Here is an 11,660-nt window from a genome sequence, read left to right on the forward strand (position 1 = left end):
GAACAACACATGAATGATGACAGTGAGTAATTTCTATTCTAATGAAGCAAGATCACGTTCATCTGGTACATGATCAACTAAGACTGCAAAATGTAATGGGGGGCTCGTAAAACATCAACCCATCCTATACAGCAAGGACATTTTACATAGCATTTGACTTCAGGAAACTAAACTACTCTGTCTAAGTGACTTTATTTTTTCAACATTAATTCTCAGATACAATAATGCAGTAACGCCTGTGGAAATCCGAAAACTTTTGACAATTCCAGCCATTACCTACTTTGAACTCTCTGTATCTTCGAAACAAAATCAAACCTTCTAATGTCGAATTGTATATAACTGATTAAATACAAGAGGATTTATAGGGCACCAAATTTGAAATTTCCCAAGATGCTTTGAAAAGTTCCTCTTAAAAATCAGCTATGAGACAGACTTCGTAGCCAAAATTCTCTTACCTTTTCCAGTCCAGGATACGCACTATGGGCAGACGTCCAGCTGTAAGCGGACCTACTGCTTTAGAGGGATGGCATTCTTCCACACAGACACATAAATCTAGAGAAAGTGAAGCCAGCAGTTGATCTAAAATCATGAAGTCCCAAAGGGATTCATAGTTCTTAATACCGCAGGCTTCTACCCAGTGGAATAGAAAACTGTTAAAAAATTAAAAAAATAATCACGATAACTAGCAGGTGTTTTGTTGTATCCCCTTAAAAGTTATTTTCAGTTGTTTATAATCTGAGGGCACTTCAGCTGGATATGAAGTGTAAATATCAACTGCCTCAACAGAATACCACGTCTATTAGCACAACTCTATTGATACTCAAGTGACATGCAATTTGTTCAGTTCTAATAAGATAAGGTTATATCTTCACAATCTCTGAAAACATGCGAATTCAGGCATAGAGATCAATCAACATTATTCAAACAAGCCATATCTATGTCCAATTCTCTGTTTCTAATTTTACCTGCTCTGCCTCTAGCCTAGCTTGTCCCATTCCAACTTCAGTCTTAGACCGTTGAAATCCTCTTGCCCTCAACTTTCGTGCAACGTTTTGATGACCAATAATATATTAACATCACTCTCACGAAGACCCAAAGCTTCAGCTTGGCTTTTTAAACGGGCTTAAATGTAATAAATGTATAATAAAAATCAGCCGTGTCGGCCATTAATATAAATCTACGACCCGAAGTACTAACTCTTAAAAATAGAAGGGAACACACTTTCGGCAAACCCTGTGGTAATACACCACAAAACCCTCACTTAAAACCTCATAGCCCCGTGGTGTTTATATATTGCGTTCTAGCCATGTAACCTACCTACCTACCTAATGAACTAGTTGAAATCTGGTAAAAAATAATTACGCGGTCTGTGCAAGCTTGGCATCGTACTGTTAACGTCGTGAGTGACTTCAAAGTTTGCAGAGGAAGTGCTATGAATAAAAATTGTCATATAATTTTCGTTCTATCGACTACAAGTACTAGTTTCGGTAAAATTTCTGGGTTCTATCGACTACAAGTACTAATTTCGGTAAAATTCCTGGATTCTATCGACTACAAGTACTATTTTCGGTAAAATTTTTGGGTTCTATCGACTACAAGTACTATTTTCGGTAAAATTTCTGGATAATGCTACGTTTTAAATACCACAAAATTAGTATCGCCCTCCGACCTTCTTCCTGCACTGGTAAGCAGTCGACTGACATCTTTTAGTCTTACTTGATGTGCACTTATTTAAAAAAGGGCCATCTATCGAAAATAATTTATGATGTTTAGTTATTCTATAGACGGCAGCCAATGAGAGCTACCCTTAGATCGACTGGCCAATCACAAAGCTTTCACGTTCGTTATTGTTAGTGAACCCGCGAGTTTGAGATTTCGAGTGAGTTTCGAGTCGGTTATTGCATCGTGTGTGTGTGTGTGTGTGTGTGTGTGTGTGTGTGTGTGTGTGTGTATGTATGTATATGTATATATATATATATATATATATATATATATATATATATATATATATATATTGTTAAGTAATAGCCAGTGGATAAACTTTCTATTGTAGGGAAAACCATGAGTTGCCATAAGCACGTTTGATGTTATACTTTCATGTAATTTTTGCAATGTAGTTGTAATAAGAAAAATATAAATTAATTTTATCATAAAGTTTTTTTTTCAGAGATTGGAAAACTATTTATATCAAGAATAAGTCGCAGAACATGATATTTTGCCCATTTGATATTGTTTATATTTTCAAAAAGTGTAACCCCGCGGACTCCAACTGGGACTGTGGTGAAGGTGGGCCGCGTGGTCTTATGGTGCACATTTATTTTAGATAAATTTAATGATTGTGAGATTATGTCAGCTAGAAACATTTGCCCAGCGTGATTATTTGAATGTAAGTCTGTATTTGGAGCATGTATATGTAGATTGAGAATCAATTAATTTGTGTTATAAGGTGTTTTGTGCATTAATTTTGGCCAAATTTATTATCGGTGTTCACCATTAATGGTTCAGAAGTACCTTTTTGCTTTATGTGCATTATTATTACTATTATTATTATTATTATTATTATTAATCTTGAAGGTCTTTGCTAAAGGCAAGGACATGGTGTATTACCTATAGGTTCATACATTTATGGTGTTAAAACAGTCTTTGCTATTTTTTTCACTTTTGCTTGCATGTTTTGAATGAAATCATTGATTAGAAATTATCCAAGGAGCAATTTAAATATTAAAGTTGAATTAATCGACATAGGATATAAATTCAATATTCTTAATTGCTTTGTTTTGTTGTAGAAATTAACTCTTAGTAAATAACTGAAAGTTAGGCATTAATGTTAGGCTTTCTGTTGCCTTTTTACCTGAATCATTAGATTATACCAAAGGTGACAATAAAAATCATTTTAGAGCAAGTTGCTCCTAACAATATAAATTTATATATATATATATATATATATATATATATATATATATATGTATGCATATATATGTATATATATATATATATAGATATGCATATATATATATAATATATATATATATATATATATATAGATATATATATATATATTATATATATATATATATATATATATATATATATATATATGTATATATATGTATATGTATATATATATATATATGCATATATATGTATATATATGTATATATATGTATATATATATATATATATACATATATATATGTATATATATATATATATATATACATATATATATATATATAATGTGTGTGTGTATACAGACATAGGCCTATAAATACATGAGTTAATATACGTATACACATATATTCATACATATACAGTACATATACATGTACATATGCGCATATACACACATACACATATAATGGTACTACAATTGCGATATACAACAGTATTAATAAGTATGTTAATGATATTCGAATGTGGATAATTCCAACAAGAATATAATGGTTGTAAAGGAAAATCCAGTCCTAGAGCTAGAGAGACAAGTGTAACTCACAATATAAAGATTCCCGGTTTGGTATCACATCGCACTGAGTCTATGAAAGACTTCCAAATTGGAGACAGGTATCAAATAACAAGTATCACACCTGCTCGTGTTTGGCGGCTCACAGGCGCTCGTTCGTTTAATTGGAGTTAACGTCTGACTCCTGATATTTGATAACCTGTAGAGCGCAGCCACAGCACGTGTTGGCCACGTGCAGGAGCGTGCCTGGTGATTTTTATTGTGTAGATTGGGAGGGGGAATACAGGCCTCTATTCATGTGATGAAATGGGCAATTTATTCCGGTACAAATAAGGAAATCTGCCGACAGAAAGTACACTGACATGGTGATGGTATAGAAAGTTGGTATAGTACGTTGGAGCATGAAAAATAAAGATCAGTATTACTAGTCAGTTAGCTATGGCAGTTTTAAGAATTCTACCAACTAGAAGTAGGGGAAACAGTACAGGCATTGCCATGCTTGCTCTGAGGATCATGATGTCATGGAAGATGCAAAAATATTTGTGTCCCTGTTTCACGAATAACTTATTAGATACTGTGAAAAAATCAAGTTGATGTTGGATATAGGAGAACAAATCGAAATTTGTAGAGGGCAGCACTATGGACAACTTACGAGAGCAGTGGATGAGTGATGCAAAGTAAAACAAGTGTCTTGCCTTGTGACCTATTCTCGCTGTTCAACGAGAGAGTAATACAGGAATTATGGTTCATTTACACAGTCATATATGTACAACAACATATTGGGCAGCTAGCTATATGTGATCTTCAAACGCGAACAATATAAATTATGCTGATGATTCCGCGTTGCTGGCGGATTCGGAAAACAAAACTTAGATGCGTGTGAAACTGGGAAAAGAGAGAGGAGGTTTGTGAATTAACACAGAGATTGTAGTGATTGTCAAGGAGAAAGAAGTACAGGTTGTAACACTACAATTAGAAAAAGACGGATCATATAAGTATAATCAAATTACACACTCTTACCCACAGGCAAACAAATTATTTCCATTGTCAGAACGTGGTGCTTTCGATTGGCAGATTAGCCTTGCTCGGATTACCTATCCTCTTTAAGGAACGTATATTTACACTTCTCAACGCCCCGATGCCACAGCGAATGGAGTAAGACAACGAGAAAGATCTCATTGGATATCTATTCTCGAGTCCGCCTCCGAAAGCCAATTTAACCCGAGCCCGAAAGGGTGTCGTTGAAGCTCGTCCCTGCTTTTAATAACGGCATCTCTTCGTGTAGCAAGAAAACGAACTGGATACATCTCCTTCTCTTTCGTTCCCTGTCCTCTTTCTCACTTTCGAGACCTTCATCCTGATTTTGTAAGTAAAGGGCCTACTGAAGGGAAAGAAATGAAAGGTTAACTTTGAGTACTTGTGACTTGAAAAGGGCTTCGTACATATCCGAGAAACTCGGTAAGTAATAGGGCTAATTCAGTGGTGGTTTGTTACTCTCATGTATATGACTGATTAAATACCACTTATAGACTGCTGGTGTGTATGTGAATAGATGATGCTACACTCTCACGTAATCTGAGAATATTTGATCGGTCTCAAATCGCCTGCTTGGCGACCCACCTGATAGCTAACCGCGGGTATAACCACTATCCACTTATCCTGTTGCGTATCAAGCACTATTCTCTCTGTAAGGGATGGTTTTCACCGCCATTCTCTTTGACTGTTCAAACGCTGCTCCATTAAAAGGTATAGAAACTAACTCCCAGCAAGTTTCATCAGATTCTCAGTCTGCTATTCAGTTATGTATTTTTGTTGTTATTTTGATTATATCTGCACACAAACAGTATCTGTATAAACTTGTTTAAACAAAAACAAAAAGATGAGCAAATAGTGTATGAGTCATTTAAAGTAAAAACATTTCCGTCGGGAATATCGAAATGAAAACTACAGGTTATTTCACTAGAAGAATTCAAGTTGATTTCATCACTTCCTGTGGGTCCTTGACTTGGCCAACCGTATTTTATCTTTCTTGTTCATGTGTAATGACGCACCGTTATCATTTTTATGTATCACTTCTGTTGTTCAAATGCTGTATCTATCAAGCAAACTGTTTTCATCGTCTGGAATAGTAATCTTTAGAAATACCATGTAAAAGCAATAATCTGGTTGTTTACAGTAAGTCATCACTTTCTTTCCATTCGGCGGTAGTCTCAACTCTGTCTTTTCTTTTGGAAGAAAGTTATTTGTGGGGTAATGCTTGCACTGAGGTACTGGGATGCTTGTACAGTGTAATCGTGTAAAAGCACATCATTTCTGTATCCGAAAGGATGTTATTCATGTCGTAAGATCGACACTGCACTTTTACAGACTGGTCATTTCCCTTCATACATGTTCTCCCTCATTTCTCATATTCTATCTCTGTCTATCCCTTGCTTTCTGTTGATACAAGATCTTCATTTCCTTCCACTTGCTGACACCTTTAAAAAAGTTATTTTATATGAGACACTGACTTATAAACAAAGCCGTTGGAAAATTTAATACGGATATTCCAACTGTCTTTTCCCAGCTATCCACAGGGGATTTCAATCATAGCACAAGTTTGCCTGCGTGACACCAAGTAGGAGAGTAGATTGTTAGTCTTCAATTGACATATATATATATATATATATATATATATATATATATATATATATATATATATATAAACATACATATTTATGTATGCATACATACGTACAGACAGATTTATTTATCTATCTATCTATCTATCTATCTATCTATCTATATATATGTAAACAGATAGGAACATAGACACATAGGGAAATAGGAGTATAGATACATAACTATGGGTATAGATAGTCAACTTAAAGTTTACGTTAATTTCCCCACAGTCATATGAAACCTGAGAAAATTCCTTTTCATCGCACCCTGTAGGAACTAGAAGAGGCGTTGGCTATTTAAATCAAATTGCAAATGATTTCCTGGCTGCACATATGAATCGTACCCTGTGTGAGATGAAAGCACTATGCTTAATTGATAATGCATCTTTAACACCGATATTTCACACGTATCTTACTCCTATCCATTTAGTGTATGATGGTGTTTTCTGACATATGGAACTGACATTATAGTTCTTTGTTTCATCTGCACCAAATTGCATATATATATATATATATATATATATATATATATATATATATATATATATATATATATATATATATATATATAATATATATATATATATATATATATATAATATATATATATATAATATATATATATATATATATATACACATAACATATCACACATATATACATATATATATATATATAATATATATATATATATATATATATATATATATATAATATATATAATATATATATATATATATATATATATATATATATATATATATATATATATATATATATATATATATATATATATATATGCTTACAGTTTTTGTCTTCTCCCATTGTTTGCAGTGCCGTATTGAACCATTCTAGCAAAAGATTCTTCATTCAGCTAAATCGTTAAATCTCCATCAGAACATGAACCCTAGCTAGGCCTGCATAGCATGTTTGGTCTCTATTCCTTGAAAAAAATATCGTTAATCCCTTGTTCTCAAAGTTACAAATTCGGATACTTACTTCAACGTAGCAGAATTTCCCTATCAAGGAGAAATTCTCTTCCAATCTTCTTTTTTTCTTTTTGTGGGAATTCATCATCGAAGAATGAACAGCTGATTAAGTTTCGAAATTACCTGTAGTATCCTTTCTCTTCGATTGTTCTAGAGTATCTATATTATCTAGAAGGTTATCAGCAGGTTGAATGCATGAAGACTGGAAGGGAATGGTTATCTGATCCTGGTGGAGGCTGAACGCGGTCTGATTTGAAGTCCCTTGATCTCTGGAGAGGCCTGGTTGCAGATGCATGGGATAGCTATTTGCAACCGGCTATTGGGAGCTATTCATGGCATTTTGTACTATGCATCCTACAGTACCAAAGATGCCCTTGTATGGCCGACTGCACTGCTTTAGTCACACTTATGAGCACGCCGACATCTTGCAGTGACTCCAGGTTCAACAAGAATTCAAGATCCACGCGCAAGCCTACTCTGCTCTCGGCGAAAGACACGTAGGCAACGAGCAAATAGCCCTCTGCTTTATTTCAACCCTTACCCGGTTATGCCAAACGAGTCCTTCTTGAGAAACAGCCTGAGTCTGTAAATGACTGATGACATGCCCCTGGTATCTGCAGTGGCACATCGGCGACTCACTCTTTTTGTCAGAATCTGAAGAAATAGGTGCAGGAATCACCAGTTGTCATCCTGAACTGAATGTGTAAGAGATCATATGACTGCCAGCCATTTTCCTGGAACGATCCCTGCGACCCTAAGACCCCGAAGAAGTGGGATAATGGGGCAATGGGGAATCCGAGATTAGTCGGTGAAAATCCAATGCTTTTGGTATGTTTTATTATCTTTTTTTTTGTCTTGAGTTCATTTGGAAGCTCGTATGACCAATGAAAAACGAATGATCTGAGTAAAAAAAGATATCAGACATATGACAATCTAATGATATGGATATGGTATCCAATCCTTTTCGTAAAAATCGTAATATAATTTACAATATATGAAGTAAAAAAAAAATCTATACACCTCATCACTGAGCATGCCAAATCATAGACGTTACTAGGAACTATTCCTTAGACAGGGACCACAGCCTACTTCCGCCAAGCTTGTAAGGTTATGGCTAGTTTACTCCACGGGGCCCAGGGCGCTTCGAGATAGTTCGGTGTCCAGCGATAAATCAGATCCGCTAAATAACATAGGTAGGATTTGTATTAAGTTTTGGTAATTACCATTCACCATATTCCACCATAACAGGGATATCCTCCTCAAACTCGATTTATCCTTCCTCTGAAACTGGTTTGTACACAAAGTTTGTAATAACCATTGCAACATAGCCACTATTTTTTTTTTCTTTTTTAGCCATTTTGCAATAATTGCTATAGGATTTTAGGCACAGGCGTGTTTCAGAGGATGGTTAGTGTCTCCTCCAAGTCTGACGACGGGGTGCACTGGTGTGGTGAAACAGGTCAAGTATGACCAGACTAGTCAGAAATTTCGTGATAGTCACTAATTGCGATATACACCGGCCCCCACGGTAAGCATCCGGTTATGATGATCAGATCAGCTATCTCTCAGTAGCTGAAATATTCATAAACAAGGTCCGATTGATGATGCCATGGAAATCTCACTGAACTGAATCAGCGAATGGAAAGTAGTGTATAACTCTGGAGTATCACGTGATTGAGTGCCACGTTTTCATCTATTGAAGTGACGCCTCGATTAACCTTGATATTATTTTCAATGCATGGCTGAAGGGGGGTTTGTTTACATTTTCAACGGCTTTGTTTGTATCTGTGCACTTGTTAAAGGGTTATTATCTTTACGTTCTGCAAGTGTGTGTATGTATGCATTTATGTGTGTGTGTTAGCGCATATGCATGATAAAACGAAATAACTAGTAAGGTAATGTGTGTATGTGGGTACGTATGTTTGCATATGTAAGCGTATATCCATGTGGGGTATTTATGTGTCTCCATTTAAGTTTATATGTGTGTAATTATTCTAGCGTAAGAATCAACCTATATTTACAATGAAGTATACACCACATAAACAACATGACTGACAATCTCGACAAATTACAGTGCAGGCGCGAATGCTAGAAAGAAAGGGGTCCTTGGAGTGTTAACCGACAGCTTCCTTTAAAACCAGAAAGAAAGAAAAGAGAAATAGACTGGAATGCTTCACTTTAATAGTTCTCCTCCATGCAATAAACATGCAAATGAGACTGTATATATTATGAACAAAATAAAGGCAAGGAGTACAGAAAACATAACGACAGAATACTTTCGAGCTCAGTTAAGATGAAAAAAAGATGCACATCACGTCGTTCCAGACAGACTAACACATACATGGACAAGTATACACACATACCCACTCACTCATCCCAGACAGACAGACACTAGCACTCTCTCACACACTCATTCTACAACACACACACACGCATATGTATGTGTGCTTGGATACCTACATATATATATATATACACATTCACCTCCTTCATTCTCGTTATTAGAAATCATTCATTATCATTATGATTTGAAGTACAACGAAAAATATGTCACGTGGAACAAGAATAGCACTGTAATATAACCGAGTTCCGTGACTCTATAGCGGAGCGAAAAACGATCCGTGTAGAAGTTTTTGACGTTCATGAAAGCGATAGCATTTAATCAAGAAAACGGCAGTGACAGGAAACGATCGCAAACAAACAGACACATAAATCACCACACACAAGATCTGCCTTTCCGGGAGAGATCAACGTGCAACTCTTTCCTCATTTCGTATGTCCCTCATCCAGTACATCTGCCGTTCTGTAGGCCCTATAATTCGAGAGGAAGAGTAAAGTAAAGAAAAACTAGAGGAGATGGAATTTTCATTATCTACTCGGTCCTGTCCACCTCTTCCCCCCCTATCCACACACACCCACACACTTGCCGCCACTCGAACTTCCCGGCTTTCACTCCATGCTCATTTCCAGCTTCTCACATGTCTGTTAACATGAGTATTTTCAAGAGGGAGCACGTTCATCTTTCCTGTAGTCGTGCACCGGTAGAGATGCAATAAATAATGAATGGTCTGTGCCAGATTCGGAGTGCGTTTTACTTTATTATTTTTTTTTTCAGATTTATCGATGTTTAGATATATGAATGCTCATAAACACAAACACACACACACGCACACGTACACGCACACACACGCGCGCGCTTACAAACACATGCACATATATATGAAGCACGGTGACCAGGAAACAGATATTGTTAGTAAATAGGATATGACCTTCTTTAAGTATTTTAAATCGGCCAAATAACAAACACTACCAAAGGTTACACTGTTGCAAATCAATGTATTGTCATCAGCAAGCAAGTACACATATCAGATTCTAAGAGCAGCTAGATAATTCCCCGACATTGTTCAATACTTGTTGACATGTTTTGAGGACGTTGATTGCAATGGAAACGTATTCTATTATAGGCGTATTCGCAGGTGTTGGACGAGTTCAAGTAAGATTTCAACACCATGCTACGCTGTTGATAAGATTCCTCTGTCGTTGAGGAAATTTGAGTAAAAGAGAGAGAATGAGAAATTTGTTTCTTGAGACGTCTTCAGTAAGTGTAAATAAATTGCATGCTAAGGGTTCCTACTGATAACAACGATTCCTGGTATTAAATGTTGATTAGGAAATTGGTACGACTGCCACCCGTAAATGTGAACTGGAGAAACCGTTGTATAACCTTATTCCAAACACACCCTCATATGTGTAATGTAAACAAATAAATGGTAGTGTTTTTTTTTTTTTTTTTTTTTTTTTTTAGCAAGATCTATTTCAATAACTGATAATGTAAATCTTCAGGGGGACTAAGAAGCAGTAAATGCAGCATTTAATGATTTTTCTGAAGGCAGACCAATGCCATGGCAAATCTGGTCTACCCAAGTATGATTATTCTTATTTCAGTAAGTTACTTAGAACAGGGCTCAGTCCTGGCCTAAAGCTCACTATCACTTTCTTATTTATAATTTATTATCTACCACAGAATTAGGGCCACTGACTCTCTCCTAATTCTTGATAAATATTTAGGTCGCATCTCTGTTACCTAGTATTTGAACGAAGCAAAGTAATGCCTAATTGTAGAAATTATACTTCATTTCTAACAAACTAGTCCTGACTTCATAAAGATCAAGTTCAAAAGGATAATAGAGTTGTGTAGATAGTTCTGTCAGAAAGAGAAAGAGGAAATTGTATTCTAAACTTGGTGGGCAGCGGGCCATGCGTATTTGGGAATGCTGGAAGTAGGTATTGTTTTCAAAATAATCGAATATTGTTGTTATAGATGGATGCATTCAGATTCAAGATTCATGAATGATCTATCTTCGGACACTGTCAGGGATGAAGCAATTAGCATTTTTCGTAATGTGTGAATTCTCTTCTTTCAGAAGTATATATATACTACTCCTTTAATGTTATGATTTCAAGTCAAATTGTAGCATAAAGGACATCCGTAGTCCCCATGGTGCCCCATCTACCAATAAGGGTGCCTTAAGGGCCAAGGTCCCTCCCTAT

Source organism: Penaeus japonicus, unplaced genomic scaffold (assembly GCF_977035675.1).
Source record: "Penaeus japonicus unplaced genomic scaffold, GWHDUDI00000001_assembly GWHDUDI00000001, whole genome shotgun sequence".
NCBI classification, from domain to species: domain Eukaryota; kingdom Metazoa; phylum Arthropoda; class Malacostraca; order Decapoda; family Penaeidae; genus Penaeus; species Penaeus japonicus.